Here is a 21,071-nt window from a genome sequence, read left to right as displayed (position 1 = left end):
CTCATTTATTACTCACTTTGTGTGATAACCTATGTTATGTGGGTAAGAAAACATCTAGTAAATTTGCTTACTGGATTTAATTTTGCTTGCTTAACGTTGTTAAATTGAAGATGACCGGATTCCTGCCCTCAGTTAGTTTATTGACATAAAGGAAAGGTAAGGTGATATATGAATTACTAAGTAAAAACCAACATGTGCGAAAGTACCGGCTGAACCAAAAGCCTCCCAGAAGACACTTCTATTTAATTCTGTTTAAATGTGCGTATCTAGCACTGGCTAGTGTCTAGTGTTAGATATCCACTGTGAGACTATCAAGAGAGTCCAATAGCAATAGTTTTCTCTTCGTATTTCTCTTTTTTTGGATTTGAACTTTCTCAAAAAAGTTTGGTCACATTATGAAGACTTATTTTCAGATAAAATTTCTGATAGATGTTGCATTGTTGCCTTTCTGATTCTTTTTTTTTCTTTTTTACTTTTTTTTATGTTAGTTAACATAACTATGAAAAAAAACTAGCTGCTGATATTTTTCAGTTCCAGTGTTTCCATATGTAGTTCCAAATTCAATATTTACTCATGATTTTGGATTTCAACCTCTGTTAAATTAGCTGGAGACTCTTGGACTCAATTTTGACAGCTAAATCTCAGACTCCACCTAAACTACACCCGTTATAGGTGGCTAGCCCACTGCGGAGATGGGTGTGGCTGGTGTTGCCCTCGGATCCCCATGTCTCCGCAGAAAAGGCCTAACTTGTGTCCTCTCCTTCCTAGATAAGTTCAGGCACATTTCTCAAGAATGTCCTCTTTCAACGTCCATCTTATAAATGGAACAAAACCTTAATTCTTATAGACTTGTTCCACGTCTTGATCTTCTGTTGTGAAGAACCAAACACAACCCACTTCTAGAAACACCTCCTATAAAACTTATTTTCTCTGGATTCATTTCCTACCACTTAGGTTCATGAATTCTAAGATACAGCATTTCCTAAATCATAGTTAAGTAATATGCAAAATATGGAATGCTTAGGGAGTTGAGTTTAAAGTCTCAAATTTTTCTGATCTTACATGGTAAATTGAAATAATGGAACTTCTCTATCACTAACATTGGGTTTTGTGCCACTTCATAGTACTACCATAACTATAGAACTAAAAATTTGGAAAAAATGTATTTCCCTTAGCCACGTTTTTGGCATTAATTCAGATGCATACTCAAAATTTATCAAGTCAAACTTTTCTGGTTTGCATGTGAGTCTATCTATGGGCAGTTTGGAATATGCATTAAGGCTTTTAAAGAAAACCTGGCTAGAAGCTGTAGGAATTACCTTCTTAAAAAGATTCTCCAGTACACAATGGGCCTCGTTAAGTTATGAGAGGACATTCTGATATCCCACAGTATTTTCTTGGTAACTTGTACTGTATTATCATTGATATATTTTGCAAAAATAAATAAAATGCTGTCTTGGAAAAATAATTTTTTAATAAAGTTTTTTTTTTTTTTTTTTTTTTTTACTTTTCTATTTATTCTCCAAAAACTTTGAAGAAAGGATTACTTTGACATTTTTATATCCTGGGGTGCCAAGCGCAACATTCTGTCCATGAGCATTCAGTAAAGGCTGCGTGCTTCTTTAGCATACTTCTTGCTAATGACCTGAGCTAAAACTTCCTGTGCTCTCTGTGAAAGAAAAGGAGAGCATGCCTTCCAACCCAATGTTAGAAGATAATCACTTTGTTCTCTCACATGAACTCTTTACTATTATTTTAACTTTTATCTCCCTGCAGCAATAACTTGCTAAATAAAGGTCTTGACCATTCTCTAAGAGCGTCTAACGACCACTGTAGAATCATAGACTGAGGAAATTTGGTGCCAATGAGGGAGGGAAAACAGATGATTACTGAGTTTTCCAAGACTATGGAGATTCAAAGGTGAATATTACATAATTAAGAGACATTCCTTGTACTGAAGGGAGTGGAGAACCATATTGGTTGAGCATGTGTATTAAAGAATGATAGCTAAAGACTCCTACTGTATCTTTCCTTGAATCCCATATTGTGGTCACACAGTTTTCATTGGTTTTAGATATTTTTAAGCTCATTTACTTGTCCTTAATTTTTATTGTCCTCTTACTTCAAATGGCATTTCACAAGAACATGTTGGGGCCCTTCCCAGTTGACTACTCCCTCCTCTCTGTCTGGCCAGGCTGCTAAGTTCTAGTCTGTTCCAAAGGTCACTTGTTCCAGTTGAAATAGCTGTCTGGATGGCCTGGAAATAATCCAGAGACTGGTTCTTTCCTGCAAAGAAAGCAAAGAAAGATGTTTGTTTCTTGGCTACATTTTGAAAGGAAAAAATAAAAGAATTTTATGACTAAGTCTACTAATGGCTGAAAAAAATTAATATAACTCTGGGACAAATTTAAATTTTTTTTTCCATGCTCTGTGTCATTTTGCTTTTTTTACATAATTTTAAATATCAGTTGTTTAGTATCAAAATCACTAAATGATCGGTATTAGGTAGCTAAGTATATGTAAGAAGTGTGTGCAGAGAAAGTTTGGCAAGGATTCAGCATATACTGATTTCTCTCACAGACAAGCCCAAATACACACATTCATGCGTCATTTTTCAATTCAGTTCTTCATTTATTTTATTCTTGGCATCTGCTTTAATTGAAAAAAAAAAGGTTGTGCTAGACAGTACGGGGAATGGGGGAGACAGGTAATGAAGGGACAGTCATAAATATTCAGAGATATCAACTAACCCCCACTGGGCCGAGTGAATGTGCACAGATACTTGGCCTGTTCATTTTTTAGGCAATTTGGACCATTCGTAGACTAGAGAGTAATAAGTATGCTGCAATTATGCAACAAGCTGTTTCTATAGTGATTCCTCTTTCATTTCCCTTAGTTCTCTGGTAATGCCTGCAGTTTTCATCTTTTCAACATAAAAGGAATTAAACAGGAAAATACCTGAAAATAAGCCGGCCATGTGTTCCACCACCTCCTGCCATCTATGGCGATCAGAAAAACCTAGAATCACTTCAGTTCGAAAATTTCTAAGCCATAGCTTATTTGAATTTCTGAGTAATTTAAATAAGATTACTTAAACTCTTTGCTCTAGAACATCCCAGTCTGATCTATAGAGAACCACTGAACTAGGATTTTAAACTTCATACTTGGATCTTACAGCCATAGCTCTGATCGGAGCTTTGACTTTGGGAAAGTCATGTAATGGGGTTCATGAAGTTCATGAACATTAGCTATTCTTGGCATAAAAAAAGGAACAAAGTTCTCCAAACTAACCAAAAAATGTCACAGAAACTCCATATTTCATCTTTTATTTATATACTAGTTTAAATAAATATTGAATCAATGTCTCCTAGGTAAATTGTGCATCTGGCTGTCAACAGTCTCATAACAGGGGACAGCAGAGCCACAGAACTGTCCCAGCCTTTGTATCTGTTTATGATCTCAAAATTTGTATAATCTCAGAATTCTGTCCTTTTAATAAAGTTGGATGCAGGGCAAAAGCATGATTCTAAGATTCTCTCCTTTCTCAACCTTTCCTACTCCTAGGGACACACTGAAGGAAGGATCTCAGAGCTCAGTTACACTGGAGAAGTGGGGCCTATGGTTCTCTTCAAAGTAGTAATGTCTTGCCAAATTCTCAGGATAACCTCAAGATCAATGATGCATGACTCAAAGGAATTCAGGGACTCTCCTCTTTCCAAATAAACATTAAACTTTGAAAATGCCACCAAAGAAATGCTGAAATGTATAAGATACTACTATGTTGAAATATCAAAGCACACATATTCTTAAAGATGTTGACATGGAGAGAAACACTTAAATTCATAGAGAATTTTTCAGATTTCTGGGTTTTTTAAAAAATATTTTGTTTATTCATGAGAGAGAAGAGAGAGAGAGAGGCAGAGACACAGGCAGAGGGAGAAGCAGGCTCCATGCAGGGAGCCTGAGTGGGACTCAATCCCGGGACCCCAGGACCCCGGGGTCACCCCTGGGCTGAGCACTCAACCGCTGAGCCACCCCGTGTCCCCATATTTCTGGATTGTATAGGAACCTACTTGTATGTGCTTAGGTTTTATAGTGAAGTACCCTTGCCACTGACATATGAGCTATACTCTTTAACGTGGAAGTTGTCTGGTGGGGTTTTTGTTGTTGTTTTTCTGTACCTATAAAGAAAAGAAAATGCAGAAAATGCAGAAATCCCCAGCATGCCTGTTAAATCTTCCAAAGGTAGCAATTGTATTTCTCATCACTCTGTATCCTTCCTTAAGCCTTAATCATAGAGCTGAAACCGGAGAAAACAGCTGTCCTTGAAAACCACAAGGGGCTCGAGTATTTATTTCTGCTATGCAAATTGATCGAATCTGTACAAACCTTTGGAAGATATTTTACTGAAAACTCTACAGCAGTACCTCCTTCTTAGCAAACAGTCGATTTTTCTTTTTCAAAAAGAGGCGATCAAGAATGTCTATCTGATCAAATAAAATTAATTAGAAAGCTTGTAGACATAAAGTCAATGAGACCATGGAAAGCGCATGAGTCATATGACCTAGTTGAGCTTATTTAGAACACACACACACTTACACAACTTTGGGATTCCATCAAAACCAGATTGTTTCCCGCACTGTTCCCCAACTAAAAATTAGAAGGTCAGAGCAAAATTAGACCAAAAATGTCCCCAAAAGTGACGCCTGAAAATTGCCTAACAACTAACAAAGCAAAATATAAGGGAAAAATAAAAGGAAGACCACGTTTCATCATTCTGAATTTTACATGTTCAAGTGTTTTCATCTCACATAATATTTAATATTAACTTGCATGTGATACGACTTATCTTTCTCTTTAACGACTATGAGGAGATCTGCTATGGTTAGTGCATCTTTAGGATGTAAAATGTGACAACGTAACGAGGGCTTAAAGGACACAGAGAACTATTTGGGAATGTGCTTGCTCTCGAGAAAGGCCAAGCAAGATTAAAATAAATGCATTAATTGATTATTGTTCTTCTGGAGAATGAGGAATTTCAAGCAGAGAGAAACTTCAGTTCTGTTTCAAAAGGTCAGCTGTGATGGTATTTAAGAGGAAAACTGAAGTCACATTTTTAATACTTAAGACAGATGCCTTATGTTAAAAGGCCTCTCTGATGAGGTCCTGTTGTGCTGACTAGAGTCTATTCTCCTGAGTGGATACGGATTGGAAGGAAAAAAACAACAAGTTCTTGTCCTTCACTGATCCTTTTATGGCCGTAACTGCACATATTCTGAAGGGACAATTGAACTCTCTGCACCCAGGTTTTTTTCTTCAGTCTCTGCTTCCTTTCCAGCGAGAGAGAGAGACATCCACGCAGACATACAGGACTGAAGTTTCTAGAAATGTTATCCTGAATTTGGCTTACGGCAGTTATTAAGGCAGTTTGGGATATTCGATGAAAATTTCAGAGACGTTTTACAGACATTTCTTTTCCTTTCATTTCCTTAAGGCTGACACATCAAAAGAAAATGGTATTATAAGTAATGAATATATATTGGCAGGAGTAATGTATGCCTCGGACTGCCGGCATTTCAAGATCCCTGATACAAACTGTGGTATGTCCATGTGGCCAGAAAGATCGTTGTGAGATGCACCATCTTTTCCATCCAACACTCATCATAGAATATTTTTTGGTATATGTGAAACCACAAGTGTATCAGTGGGAACTTACTCGTATGGAAATACTGTAGTCAGACCACTAATCGTGGCAGCCAGATTTCCCAGAATAAGGCAGATGCTTTAGGCCTTGTGCCAACTACTGGAGTTAAAAATATGGTTTCAAAAATTGTAGACCAGCGTAATATAGAGCTGCTATTAGCAAACTACAGAAATGTGGTCCTAAAGTACTGTGGAATAGCAATTTCATACGGACCTTTATTTTCCTTAGACAAAGGGTCTTAAACAATGAGCATCTGCAACCCCGGTCAGTGGTGCCTTCCGCCGAGCAGGCGCTTGCCTCTCCGTAGCTCTATTCTGCACGAGTGAGTTTCATTCACAAGATATGTCTTTTTCCTGGGATCCCTGGGTGGCGCAGTGGTTTGGCGCCTGCCTTTGGCCCAGGGCGCGATCCTGGAGACCCAGGATCGAATCCCACGTTGGGCTACCGGTGCATGGAGCCTGCTTCTCCCTCTGCCTGTGTCTCTGCCTCTCTCTCTCTCTCTCTCTCTGTGTGTGTGACTATCATAAATAAAGAAAAAAAAATTAAAAAAAAAAAGATATGTCTTTTTCCTGATGAATATTGGGCACCATGTAAACATTTCTTCTCGTTTAAAGTGCATAACCAACCACTCAGATGTTTTTTCATGTTTTTCTTGACTTTATTACCTGACACCTCATAATAGTTGCGAATCAATATGAATTAGAGCCAAGGCAATTACAGAGCAATGTGATTTCCATTAATATTCCAATATTCCAGACAGACTCAGGATGAGAGGTAGACAGGCTCACTCTGGTTAAGCTTTTGTAAAAATTTCCAATTAAGAAAAAAAAAAAACAAACTACAAAATAAGACAGTGACGATGTATGCATTTGTAAAACATGTTTGTTTTTATAGCAAGATTTTGTAAAACAAATTCACAAAATGAGTTTCTATTTCCTAATTCTTTATCTAGGTCTCTTAATGCTACGTAATGCCAATGTGTTCTACACAATATTTTTTTTTAACTTGCTTACTCATGTCAACGCTGCTCTTTTGACCTCTATGGTTTTGCTCTACATATGGTACCATTGAGGGAAAACTTTATACAGCCTTCCACTGAGTTAATCCTGTAGAGCAGAGATCACCTATCGGTTCTGTAATAAAAGGATCATTTGGATCCCTGGGTGGCGCAGCGGTTTGGTGCCTGCCTTTGGCCCAGGGCGCGATCCTGGAGACCCGGGATCGAATCCCACATCGGGCTCCCGGTGCATGGAGCCTGCTTCTCCCTCTGCCTATGTCTCTGCCTCTCTCTCTCTCTCTCTCTGTGACTATCATAAATAAATTAAAAAAAAAAAAAAAAAAAAAGGATCATTCACCATCGACTGTTCTAGCTTTGAGTTTTCACAGTCCACATGAGACAGTCAGACAATGTGACAGAAACTTGTGAAAGTGGGTTTCCATAATAAATACTGTAAAATCCACAAGTTCTAGATACTCTATTGAAATAAACGGTTCAAACATCAAAGCACATGATGCACTTTGGATTGTGTAGTGTTAGATTTTTAATTTTTTTTTTTTTTAACTTGGTACCACGTCTTAAAGAATGTTCCTCTAGTTGCTAGTTGCGATTTTGGTTCTAGCTTCTTTTTATAGGAAAAGCTACATTCAGGCACAAAGCTGACTTAATGGTGTGTTGAGTTTCGTGAAGTAACTGATGTTGAAGTATTGTGAAACAGACTTTGAAACATCTTACTTGGGCTAATGATTCTCAGGGGAAAAAAATCAGTGTGAAAAAGCTAGAGATTTGGCTATTTTTGATAATAGCTGCCTCTTCCTATCTAGAATTCCCGTATTAAATAATAATAGCTAAAATCCAAAATACTGAAACTACCAATTGCAGGCAAGGATGTAGCACGCACGGCAGGAACGCTCATCCACTGCCAGTGAGAACATAAAACGGGGCAGCGACTTTGGAAGACAGTCTGGCAGTAGCTTGCAAAACTAAACCCAATCCTACCATTGAAGTCAGCAACTACTCCCGTAGGTCTCTACCCAACTGATTTGAAAACTTACATCTACACAAAACCCTGTATGTTTACGTTCATTGCGACTTTATTCAGTATTGCTGAGAACTGGAGGGAACCAAAAGACCCTTTAATGGGATCCTGAAACAGAAAAAAGGACACTGGCTAAAACTTAGGAAAATATGAATAATTTGTGGACTTTAGTTAATAATAACACATCAGTTTTAATACCTTAATTGTAACAAATACAAAATATGTCAATTATGGGGATGTCGGTGTGCAATACATGGGAATCCCCTGTTCTAGCTTTGTGATTCTTCTGCAATTCTAAAAGTGTTCTGAATTCAAAAGTTTATTTAAAAGAAAATACTAACAGCTCCTTGAGATATGTGGTAACTAACCTACATGTTTGCTGGCTAAATTTTTATCAACGTAACACTCGAAATGTCAAGAAAGCAAAATATAGACATAAAAAGAAGTGAACTGTAGAAGTGCCAGTTTTCTCTAGACTTAGGCCCTAGAAGAAAGGCCTGTTAAATAAAAAAATAAAAAAAGAAAGACCAGAATGCATCAGAAATATAGAAGTGGTGACAATCAAACCAGCACTAAGAGGGCATTAATTTTATAGGAACTCAATAAAAACAGTAGATTTTTAAAAAAGACTTTACTTACTCGTGAGAGACACAGGCAGAGGGAGAAGCAAGCTCCCTGCAGGAGCCCGATGCAGGACTCGATCCCAGGACCCCGGGGTCACACCCTGAGCTGAAGGCAGCCGCTCGACCCCTGAGCCTCCAGGCGCCCCGTAGACTTTTTTTTTTTAATTGTAGAAATGTCACAAATGATATCTTCCAATGCACTTCAGAGACCCTGTTTACTTCATTTTAAGGGTTAGTATTTACCTGCCAAAGGTAGATAAAGAGCCTCGGGGGCACAGTAAAGGATTTAGTAAAGGATTTAACGTGCTTAAGTTCATGCAGAAGGAAAGCCCTGTACAGGGTTGTATGGTCATAGATTGAAATGATTGAAAAAATAGAAGCCCCACAAAACAATGAAAGTAAAGGAGCGTAATCTCATTCACAGCACATAGCACGTAAATAGGTTGAGTGGAGCGATGCTTCTGGTGAAGACGGATATGAACGGGTACACGGAGCACATCCTACCAGCCTTTCCAACGGGTCTAGTCGAGCTGGACATGTTAGGTTTCAAATTGGGTCACGACGACCGAGTGCAGGTGTCCTGAGCAAGGCCACCCCCGGCCGAGGCCCGCGTCGTCAGCGGTGACCTGGGGGCCGGGTGCCCAGGTCATTGCCCGCCGGGGCAGGGGTCTGGGGCCTGCACACAGCACTCGGCCCCGGGGGCAGCCAGAGCCAGGCGCACCTGCTGGGGGGGGGGGGCATGGCCAGCACCTGCAGCGCCTCATGACACTGTGACCTCGGAAAGCAAAGATTAAGGTCCTCGAGCCTCAGCCTTCCTGCCTAAGACGCGGTGGTTTAGTCCTGGGGTCAGTAACCGGCTCTGCGAGGCGGGGAGACTGCGGCCGCTCTCCTGTACGTCACCAAGTGACTCAACAGCAAAGCTTGGTCTGTTGCTCCAGAACAGTCTCCCTGGGCCTGCCTCCCCGAGGGGCGCACGCCTGGGCTGCCCTGTGCTCCACGCGACACCTTTAGTGAAAGCGAGGCGCGGCCTCCCGGGACTGGCTGTGCAGAGCTGCACCCCGCGCAGCTGGGCCGAGGCAACGGGGGGCAGGGGCTGGGGCTGCGGAGGCCTCACCTGGCCTCACCTGGCGCCCGCGGCCCTCGGCGGGACCCCGCCGGGAGCTCTGGTGCCAGCGCGGCTGCAGGACCGGGAGGCCCACGAGGCCCAGCTTGCATCCCTTCGTGCTTTTTCTATGACTTGAAATGTATCCCAAGAAGGGACTCAAACCCAAACCCAAACTGGATGAAACACTCGAGAAACATGACCCACTGTGGGGGCTGCGGGTGCACCTGCAGCAGGTGCGCGGGGGCTGAGAGCCACCGTCTCCTGCCTAACTGCTCCGTCCCTCCGTGCCTCCCCGGGGACCCGCCCATCAGTCTGCGCCCTTCCGTCTCTTCCTTCACAAGTACACATCCAGGCTTCTTCACTACTAAATCTCACATTTTTACAGTTTCACCTCCACTCGGACGTTGCTGAGTCCGTGGGTTTAGTATCAGCTTATGGGGTCCGGTCCGCCGCCCCGTCTGCCTGCTGACGGCCTCTGTGACGCGCTGCTCGATGACCGACCACGGCGAATACACCGTATCCTACGCAGGCGTCTCGCTCACCAACTCTCGGCCGCCTGCTTGTCATCTTCCTTGCTTGTACTCATATCTGCAGAATCATACTTGTTCTCGAAGGACATCATGGCCCGAGAGTTGACTCAGAAACAGTTGATCAATCGTGATTGAGGAAGCAAAGCCACACCGCAAAACATTTTAAGGTCGGTCCATGTGTTGCTAACACATTGCATGACTGAAGTTCGTATCTGTCCTCCGTGATCCCCTAAGGATGCGTGGCCGGGATATTCTCAGCTGCTGTCCTTGCACGAAGTCGAAGAGCGCTCAGAACATCTTAGCAAAAATGTGAAACTTGGATAAAAGGGGAAACTGGAGGGGATGAGCAGAATGAAAGATGTGAGGTGAAAAGTCCTAAGCTGGGCTACAGGTCGGAGAACTGAGAGGCGGGATAGAGGGGAGCCCGCAGGACCGGGCTGCGGGGAGCTGTCACCTCCCAGAGGCCTGGGCCCGGAGGAGGCGGCCGGGCCTGCCCTGGTGAGGAGGCCCCACGGGGCTGCCGTGCGTCCTGCACATGCACCAAAGTGGCTGAGAGGCGACAGTGCCCTCAGCTCCCTGAGGCTCACAGGGGACGGGAGTCTGCAGTCCCCGGGCCTTGTCCCTGGAGGCCTGACGGGGCCCAACTGGGAGGCGGCTGGGCGCACCCAGCCGGGGGGAGCCCTGGGGCTGCAGGACCCTCCAGAGAAGCTCGGGATGGAGAAGAGGGCACCGCACCCCTCGCGGATCCGGGGCCACACGCACCGTCCTGCGGGGAGCGGCGGCCCCTTTGGGTGGGGCACCCCTTCGGCCTGAGCCAGTGCCGGGGGGGGGGACACACGGGCCCCTGGAAAGCAGTGTTCTGGCGGCCGGAACAGCAGGGCCCGGGACGTCCCACCCGACGACGGGTAGCGAGGCTCCTCCCGTGTGGAATAGTCCTCCCTCGTCTTGACGGGTCTTTGCTTGTGAAGAAACGGACACTAGGAAGATGAGGGAAGCAGACGCCGGGGCTCGTCCGGCCGCAGCTGCTACGGGGAGGCAGAGGATGCTCCGCAGCGACCCGGGCTAGCAGCCCTTGCAGATTCCTGCCATGTGCGACTCTCCCCAGGTGGACGCCCGTGGGGGGAAGAGCGAGGCCCATGGCGCAGGCCCAGCAAGGTTCAGTGCGGCTCCTGCTACGTTCCCGTAGAAGCATTTCTGCTTCGGGAGCCCAGACGTGCGAAGCCATGGAGCCAACCATGGCACGAATTCCTCTTGTGGGTCTCGGGGGGTAGCTGGGAGCATCACCCTGGGTGACAGGGCCGCACAGTCTGCCCGTCAGCGGCCATCGACTGAAGGATGACTCTCCGTGCTCCCAGGGAGTCGCCTCCAAGGGGATGCCGAGGTGCCTTTCCAAGAAGACGTCGTGCTGTCCGGGACCCAAGCTTTGCCCTGATGCCCCGAGGTGGCACCGGGGCACCGCTCTAGCTCCTGCACCGTGAAATAGGTGTGACCTTGGTGCGACCTGATGTGACGCAGGCAGTCCTTGTCAACAGCGCCGCCCCCCAAGGTCTGACCTTCGTGGGCGGGAAGACAAGACCACACCCAGGCTCTAGGTGGGGTTTAGTGACGATGCCCTGCGCGGGCCGTGCGGTGAGATGCGCCGACATAATCAAATCATGTTGTGATTTTACTCTAGTCTTGGGTCTGGTGGCCCAGGGGACACACGGTGTCGATCCCGAGGAGGGCTGTGTCCTGTCTTGCCGGTTCAGGACTCCTCCGGCCTCTAAAAGCGAGTGGAGAGGACAGACCTTCCACAGGGAAGGCGGGGACCTTCCTGGAGGCTCAGAGGGCCCGGGGGATCCGATCACCCAGGTTTGGGAATGCATTTGTCCACGTGCCCCGCTCCATGTGTCAGATTCCCATTTCCTCCCGGTCGGAACCCTGACATGGGGTACTGGGCTCCCCAAATCCAGCCTCCTCTGGAGGCAGCCTTTCCTCTCCATCCGGAATCTCATCCTCAGTGTTTTTCTTCCCTCCAGAGGGCGGCGAGTCTCTCCACCTGGTGCCGACACATCGTGGCCTTCAGACTTTGTCCTTAATGGCCCGCCAGTCACCGCCAGTCACCGCCCTCCTTTCCTCCTCATCTGCCCAGGGCCGACCAGGGGCCGCGGCCCTCACGAGCATCGCCCTCCCGAGGCCCTCCCCACTAAGGGCGCGCTCCTTCCACTGCATCACTTCACCCTTGGCTCGGCCGCTGCGTTCAAGGCCGCCTCAGCTTCTCCACGGCAGCCGTCGGGGCTGCCACCTTGCCGGGGCGGCCTTGCTCAGACTATCGTGTAAGAGTGTGCCTCCCAGGCCCAGGCCGTGGAGGGACAGCCCTGGGCCGCTCGTGAGGAAGCAGACTGTGGGGGAGACCGGAACCCCCGTGATGGCGAAGGAAGGAGCAGGTGGGGTAGGCCGGGGGCGGGTGTAGTTGCAGCCAAGACCCTGGATAATCGCACAGGGAACTCTGCAGCTGGACTAGCTTTGCAGAAATGTCCCCATGGGGGATCCCTGGGGGGCCCAGTGGTTGAGCCACTGCCCTCGGCCCGGGGCGTGACCTCGGGGTCCTGGGATCGAGTCCCCGCAGGGAGCCTGCTTCTCCCTCCGCCTGTGCCTCTGCTTCTCTCTCTCTCTCTCTGTGTCTCATGAATAAATAAAATCTTAAAAAAAAGTTGTAAGACCAAAGAAATGCTCCAACTTGTCAAGACTTGCTAAGTCAAAACGTCCTTTCACTGAATTCTCGGGAGCAGTTAGCAACACCCAGTAACTGGTGAGCAAGACCCAGTAGCTGCTTAGCAACACCCAGTAACTGGTTAGCAAGACCTAATAACTGCTTAGTAATACCCAGTAACTGGTTAGTAATACCCAGTAACTGGTTAGCAAGACCTAATAACTGATTAGTAATACCCAGTAATTGGTTAGTAATACCCAGTAACTGGTTAGCAATACCCAGTAGCTTCTTAGCAACACCTAGTAACTGGTTAGCAATACCCAGTAACTGGTTAGCAAGACCTAATAACTGGTTAGCGATACCCAGTAACTGGTAAACAATACCCAGTAGCTGGTTAGTAATACCTACTAGCTGGTTAGCAATACCTCGTAACTGGTCAACGACACCCAGTGACTGGTTAGCGATACCCCGTGACTGGTTAGCAATTCCTGGTAACTGGTTCTCATGGATCATTTCTATGACACACGTTTGCCCTTTGTCCGTCCTGCCTGCTGCCGGCCTAGCGCACACGGCGCGTCCAGGGCCAGGTGCGTCGGACAGGCCCACCTTGTGTCCTTGCAGCTCAGCGACGATGCACACGGACATGCTGGGTCCTTGTTAACAGCACCCGTAGCAGCCCCTTAAGCTTTCAGCAAAAGCTAAAGCTCCACAGAAGTCCTAAGCAGTTAGAGTATTAAGACGGAGTATGTTAAGAAGTGGTGTGGAAAACATGTCCTGCGACCTGTTTATTTCCCCGACTCTCCCTTACTGAGAAGCTCTGAGCTTTGCTGGGGGAACACGCCCGACTCCCGCTCCCTGCAACCTGAGGGCACTTCGGGTGGAACCTACACCCTGAGGTGAAGAGGAGGCAGCTGGGCAGCCTCCCTGCCTTCCCCATCCCCACCGCGGAGCCCAGGCCGGGGATCCAGACACGCAGGAGCAGCTTCACAAAGTAGATACTCAGGGGAAGAGGGAGCACCGCTCAGACCCTCCTCCGTGACCTGGTGCTCCCCTCGTGCCAATCCTAGGCTACCTACCTCCGAATTTCCTGTTAGAGAAGAAAAGACCAAGCAGCAGATTCGAGTTTCTGATGCACAGAACCAAACGTACCGCTAAATAACCGACACCGTGCTAAGAAGCCAAGCAGCAGAGTCTTCAAGTGACAGCCCCGTAACTCGAATTTCTGTCTCTTCATAGATCATTATTTGAATCTTCCTCCCTGGAAGGAAAATAATAAAATATATATATTTTTTCAGTAGGCAGAGCTCCTCGTAAGCAAGTTTAAGAACACAAATGATAAGTCTCTTTTTATAAAGTAAGTGTAGAGAATAATCGAACGTTCCATGTAAAAAGGTTAGCAGCTTGCTAAGCATCTGTTCCGCTTGCCTTTCCTGTGGTGGGTTTACTTTGATGGGGATCCTCTTAACAAAGCTAATTGTCCACTGAAAAGTCTCGTGTGTTTTGGAAAACCAGGGCTGAGTGGTTGAGACTTAGAGACTGACCAAAAATCATGTAAAATTTTCCTTTGTATTTGAAATGTAAATATTTTTCTCTTTGATTAAAAAAAAAAATTCCTGTGGGTACTGGGGTGGCTCGGTCAGCTGAGTGTCAGACTGTTGATAGGAGCTCAGGACACCGGGTGGGGAGCCTACTTAAAAAAAAAAAAAATCCTATAATTGCACAACAGTTAAGAACTGTAAAGTGATACATGAATTTATAGGAAAAAAGTTAGCTACTCTGCACAACTTTTGCAATTTTATAAGTTATATTTCTTTTTTTTTAATAAATATTTGATGTACTTATTCAGGACAGACACAGAGAGAGGGAGAAGCAGGCTCTCCATGGGGAGCCTGATGTGGGACTTGACCCCCAGACCTGGGTTCAAGCCCGGAGCTGAAGGCAGTTGCTCAACCGCTGAGCTACCCAGGCTTCCCTATAAATTATATTTCTTCTTATTAAAAGGGCTTATGATCTCCTAGGTAAAATTATAATGGATTTTGGATTACAATGGATTCATAATGTCATGAATGTATTTTTCCCCAGGTGTTTATTTTCTTCAGAAAAATTAGAAATACTTTGTCTATAGCCATACAGTATTTTCCAGGTTAGCCCCAATTTTAAAAATACCGAGAAGCCATGCACCCCGATTTCTTTGTTTGATCTTTACATTCTCTGTTCCAAAACTGTCCCTGTGGGCTGTGTTATTTTGAAATAAAATACAACGTCTCTCGGATTCTGTTCCTCCTCTTTTCACTCAATAAAACAAATCATTTTGACGTTTCACCCCTCTATATTCTAAATTTTACTTTGAGGCTGCCTTTGAATTTGTCTCTGAATCCGAAACTTTGCTCTTCTGTCCTTCGCAGAATGTACGCCCTCGTTCGAAGCCTCCCGGCCTCCCTGGGGTCTCCGTCTGGCTCTGAGCGCCCTGGGAGCACAGAGCCAAGCCAGCCTCTCCACCGTGTTCTCCCGCATCCCTGGGCACCAGCGCCTGGGCCTTCAGCACAGGGTTGGAGTTCTTTGTCACGGTTCACCCTCGAGGGACTTTGAGTGCACAACCTTCACGAAGCTCCTCAGGAACACAGCTCTCAAGACCTCTTAAGGATTTGGTTTGAAAAAAAAATAGTGAGCATCCTTTGGGATTTCTGGGATCAGGCCGGAGATGTTGCGGTTTCACTGCGGGACGAGGGGGTGAGGTTGGCAGAGCGTGAGCTGCATCTCCAAGTGCACCCGTGGGTGGGACCGTCACAGGTCACCTCCAGCTGATGGGTCCCCAGCGTCGGTAGTTGCACTTTCCAGACCCGAGCTCAGGGTGCCATCCTACCAGCTACCGCGTGGGTGCGGGGCCGCCAGGGGGCTGTGGCTCAGGCCTACCTGCCTTCACTTCCGCCTCCGAGAGCTTGTCTGAATGCTGTAGTCCTAGGCAACGTTTCTCACAGAAGGTTTTCAGTAACCAAGTAGAATATGCTTTAGAAAATGGGATAACGTAATGCCTATTATTTTGGAGGATTATTTTTAATGAAATTACACACGTTTAGATGACTTCTTTAGAGACTGCATAGGCAGCGTAACTAATAAGTAGAAATGAATTTTTACTGTAAGCACTGTACATTTTTATCTTATATCTACATAGCAAAAAAGGTTATTTTACATGAAATTGAAATTTCTGGACACTTAAAACATTCTTATGTTCACTATACAATGTTTACATTGGCTAATTTATTTCTTAATTTTGCCTGAAACATGCTTGGGATAATTTGCAAATTGATACAAAAATTCTTTCCAAGATTTTTAAAAACAAAGGTTCAGTTTTAAATCAAGCATTTTGATTTATTACTGTCTTCCCTGAAACATCCATGTCACTGGAACTTATTTCTTGTAATGTAAGCTTTTTTCATTCTAGGAGATAACCGTGCAAGGGGTAAATGAAAATGCAAAAAATGTAAAATCCTCAGGAGTAAACTTAGTGATTACCTGGGTTAGCCCACTAACACTCATTCTGAATATTGACCCTCAAAAACTGCAGGAGAAAAATGTATATTGTTTTAAGTCACTAAATTTGTTATAGTCGCAATAGGAAATTAACACAAGAATTAGAGAAAAAGGGTGAATTGCTCTATAACCAGACTATAGAGAAGGGCTTTTTACCTGTGAACCACATGCAGGGCAAAGAATGGCTTCCGAGAACGTCTGCTTTTAATTCCTAAAATTTTTGAATATGCTACCTCACATGGCAAAGGGGCATTTGCAGATGTCATTAGGGTGAGGACTTTGAAGTGGAGAGATTTTCCACTTTTTTTAAAATAAATTTATTTTTTATTGGTGTTCAATTTGCCAACATACAGAATAACACCCAGGGCTCATCCCGTCAAGTGCCCCCCTCAGTGCCCGTCACCCAGTCACCCCCACCCCCCGCCCACCTCTCCTTCCACCACCCCTAGTTCGTTTCCCAGAGTCAGGAGTCTTAAAAGCAGAGAACCTTTCCCAGTTAGATCAGAAGGAGATATGACAATGGAAGAAGGTGTGACAGGACTTTCACCCGACACTCACTTTGCAGATGGAGAAAAGGGCGATTGCCAAGGAATATGAGCAACCTACAGGAGCCGGAATGGAACAGGCCCTCCAGAAAGTAAGGCTGTCCGCCGACGCCTTGGTTTTACTCCTGCGACAGGAGTATCTACGATTGACTCCTGACTTGCAGAACTGTAAGTAGTAAATTTGTGTTACGGCAAATCTGTTACAGCAGCAACACAAAACCTATACAGCTCACAATCCTGATGAAATGAAAGATGGACACATTGGACTGCATAAGAATTTTAAAAAATAAGTTTGCCTCACTTGACCACCAGATTCAATAAACACATAAAGAACTAGAAGAAAGTATTTTAATATGCATCAGACATAAAGGGTCAAGATCCTTTATATGTAATGAACTCTTACAAGCTGCGGAGAATACAAATGCCCCGTTATAAAAGTGGGCAGGAGATAGGAGCCAAGAAGACAATAAGACATAATTATCAAAGAGGGCAAAAAATGCACAAAAAAGATTAAATAAAGGCTCTTAAACATCATAAGAGGAAGGCAAATTAAAACTATATTGAGAGAATAGTTTCTGCTTCCGGGAAGTTAGGATAGACATATTTTACCAAATCTGTCTCACTAAATACAACCAAACACTGGGTATTATATATAAAACCAACATATGATAGAAAAGTTGAAAGGAGAAGGTGGTCCCCACCCAGGGAAGGACACAGTGGTGAATTCTTTGGTTTTCCTTTTGACGAACGCTCCCCAGAGGCTGGCAACCCAGAAACCAAATGCACACGGGCCCAAAAAGCTCCAGCGAAAGCCTGCTGTCTCGAGCCAACGTGCCAGGGAAGGTGTAGCCTGGCCAAATAGCCACTCTGCCCCAAGCAAACATCACAGAAGAACCTGTGGTCTGGCCTTTCTCAAAACAACAAATGTTAGAAGGGGCACCTCAACTTCACGGTCGCCAGGTGAGCCTGAACCTTCCACCTGCTGCACGGAAGCATCCCAACCCCCCTGTTGGTATCAGAGGCCCGGGAGGGACACAGGATGTAAAGAGTCCCTGATGTCACCACGGTGTTGGTGGAGGCCAGCCCCGTGGGAACCTGGATTTGACCTCCACTAGCCGTGATGAGGGCCCTGGCTCTCCCCACTAAGATGATGTCAGAGGAGGCCAGGGGGAGAGGCAGGACTTTCACCACTGCCCACTGTTAATGAGGCCACACTCCTCTCTGGTGTCAGTGGAGGCCCCGCGAAGAGCAATAATGAGGAACCCCTTTCTCTTAAGCCTAGGAGGTATCAGTCGAGGCCTCCTTGGGACCCAGAGCTCCCACCCTTGGTCAGCAATAGTGAGGAACATCTTCAAAAAGTGTCAACAGAGCTGGAGTGGAGAAGCTGGACTTCCACACGCGGAAACAAGACAGCACCATCCTTTCTCCTGTGGACCAAGGTCAGAAGCAGCTAGAACAGAAGGTCTAGAGTCTCAGGACATAATACCCAAGCTTCCCGGCTTTCAACCAAAAATCACTGGTAATACTAAGAACCAGGAAGATCCTAACCTAAAGAAAAAGACTACTGGGATGACAGAGATAGTAAGATTGTCTGACATTCTAAAAAAGCCATCATAAGGATGCTTCCGTGGCCTACAACAAACACACTTGAAAGACACAAAATTTAGAAAGTTACAGCCACAAATAGAACTTTTACAGAACACCCTCTCCAGCAACAGCAGAAAATATGTTCTAGTGCCACTGACGCAAAGATATTCCGAGGTAGACCGCATCCACGGCCATAAAATAATCCTTGAAAAATTTAAAAGAATTAATACTGCACAAATTTGTCAACAACTACAATGGGATAAAACCAGAAAACAGTAATACATGGATAAGAGGAAAAACTAAACACTCGGAAACTGAATAACACTAGATAATCCTTTCGCTACAGACACAAGCTAATAACATTAAGAAATAACAAAATACGTTGAATGGAAACGAAAACACCATACATCAAAACTCGTGAGACATAGCAAAACACCAACTACATATGTTAGAAAGGAAGAAAAGGTCTCAAATCAGTAGTCTCAGCCCCCGCCTCAAGAACCCAAAAAACAGCAAAATGAACCCAATGTAGGTAGAAAGAAGAAAATGATAAACATAAGAGAAATAAAATTTTAAAAATATACATATCGGAAAAGAATACAGCTGGCCGTATTTGCCTCTGACATGATTGTCTACGCAGAGAACATGAAGGAAGGCAGAAAAATATACCTACAACGTGTGAGTGTAGCATATTCACAAGATACAAGGTGAACATGCAAAAATCAATGGTATTTCGATGTGCTTTCAACGAATAAGTGGACATGCAAATTAAAATCCCAATACCGTTTGCAATTGCCCCCCAAAATGAAATGCTGAGGTGTAGACCTTCCTCCAAATCCCCTCTCCCTCTTTGTTTTATTATTTTCTCGTTTCTTATTTTCCCAATTACCTCCTGAGCTATTTGGAGACACTTACATGGTTAAGTGTAAGGCAAAATAAGAGTCTTAGGAATATAAAACCATAGAAATGAAAGGAAGCAATAAGATTCAATTATATTTGTTATTTCTTTCAGAATTGATACCTATGATGGCCTTTAAAAAAAGGTCTCAAGTTTCTGAATAACTGTAAGAAGAAAAGCTAGATTATATATACCTTTTATTAATAATATATTTTTTAATTTATATATTTAATATATTGTTTATTTATTTATAATATATACCTTTTAAATTAAAACATAGCTTACTATGTGCAAAGATTTTTTTTTCCCCAGAAATTAAACTTAGCAGAATATTTTTTGCAGTGGTTTGGGTTTGACAAACATACGATGAGATAGAGCCTACTTTTTTTTTTTTTTTTTTTTTAAATTTTGGATGGAGCTATCCTCTAGGCAAAGATGTGCTTTATCACTGGCATTAATTCTAACATTTATCACTGACATATTTCAGGATCATCCCCAGGCTATTCTCTTCTTTGGCCTCAACCATGTGGAATGCACTGTACTGAGGACACACTCAGGTTGACTGCAGCTGGCTTGGCAAACACTGCAATTCCCAGTATCGATGAACTTTCCAAGTATTTTCTGTTCCTGGTGCGTGAGAAGCTTATTGAAAATGATCTTCCAAATTCTTTACTTTTAGGATCCGGCTATCATCTTGCCACTCCAAGGGTGGTCTGAGAACCAGCAGCAAGCATCACGCAAACCTGGTAAAAGTGCAGGCTTGGGCCCCAGCTGACAGCGGCCCTCACAACCCACCTGCTAGCAGGAGCCCCAGGGATCCACCCGCGCACTGGGGCTTTGAGCCCAGGTGGGGAGGCATCACAGCCAGGTGCAAGCTCACTTGCCCCCAGGCTGCTTCCGGCGGTTTCCACTTCCTGGACTGCTGTTAGGACAGAACCAAGCATCGTTTTGTCTACGAGTATCTGAGCGCAAGGAGAACTTTGTGAGCACAGACGTCATAGACGACTCGGTCATAGGTGAGTTAGGAGTTACCGTCGGAGACAACAGGCGCCGGGAAATCCGATCTGCTGTCACCGTTGGTTAGACAGCTCTACCTGCCAGTTTTCTGCATTTAAAATGAAATCACAGTCCCAGGATATTATATCCCCTGAAAAGGCCACATCCTACTCTGTAAAACGAGTTTCTGGTAGAGCTGTACTCTAGGCAAGGGAGTGTTTTATCCCTCAGGTTGGGACAACCTTTATCCCTGACGTGTGCTGGGAGGTCTTTCCTGGGTGATTCACTCCTTCAGCCTTCATTCGGTGGAAATTCTTTGCAGTTTGCCCTTCTCGGGCCCATCAGAGGGCAGATTTAGCTTCTCAGCCTAATCATCACTTTAGGGTATAGAACAGTATATAAGAGCGACGCTTTCAGCGAAGCTAGAAGGGAGGATTTATAAACCTTATTATCCAGCGCTGTGAGATCTTAGGCCCCCGGCATCTCTTCTCCAGTCTTTCACGTGATCCTTGGTGCAAAGAGGAGACAGAGGGCTGGACTCAGGGTGACTAGGCGCTACTTTTATTCACAATTATTTGCTGGGTAGTCTCCGAAGGTACTTAACCTTGATTCTGACCCTTTATTTCCTCATTTGAATAATGAGATAATTATGAAGAGTAAAATTAATGAGTTAATTTTATGGAAACCATAAATATAACATAGCGTGTACAAATTAGCGTTGCCTTCATTTGATTGGAAAGCCAAGATTTTTTTTTAAGATTTTATTTATTTATCCATGAGAAACACAGAGAGAGAGAGAGAGAGAGAGGTAGAGACCCAGGCAG

At 44.7% G+C, this 21,071-nt stretch overlaps 1 long non-coding RNA gene across 1 annotated transcript; it reads right to left on the bottom strand.

Annotated features, from left to right (window-relative positions):
* Positions 1 to 1,538: 1,538 nt before the first annotated feature.
* On the bottom strand, positions 1,539 to 20,217 carry LOC144304681 (uncharacterized). The gene is made up of 3 exons (XR_013371604.1): positions 20,047 to 20,217; positions 13,840 to 13,948; positions 1,539 to 2,286 (listed from the first exon to the last, which is right to left on the bottom strand). It is a non-coding gene; the product is annotated as an uncharacterized LOC144304681 (long non-coding RNA).
* Between the last annotated feature and the right edge of the window lie 854 nt (positions 20,218 to 21,071).

The sequence above is a fragment of the Canis aureus genome, chromosome 34 (genome assembly GCF_053574225.1).
Source record: "Canis aureus isolate CA01 chromosome 34, VMU_Caureus_v.1.0, whole genome shotgun sequence".
In the NCBI taxonomy this organism is placed as follows: Eukaryota; Metazoa; Chordata; class Mammalia; order Carnivora; family Canidae; genus Canis; species Canis aureus.
This window is presented reverse-complemented; position numbering and strand designations above follow the sequence as displayed.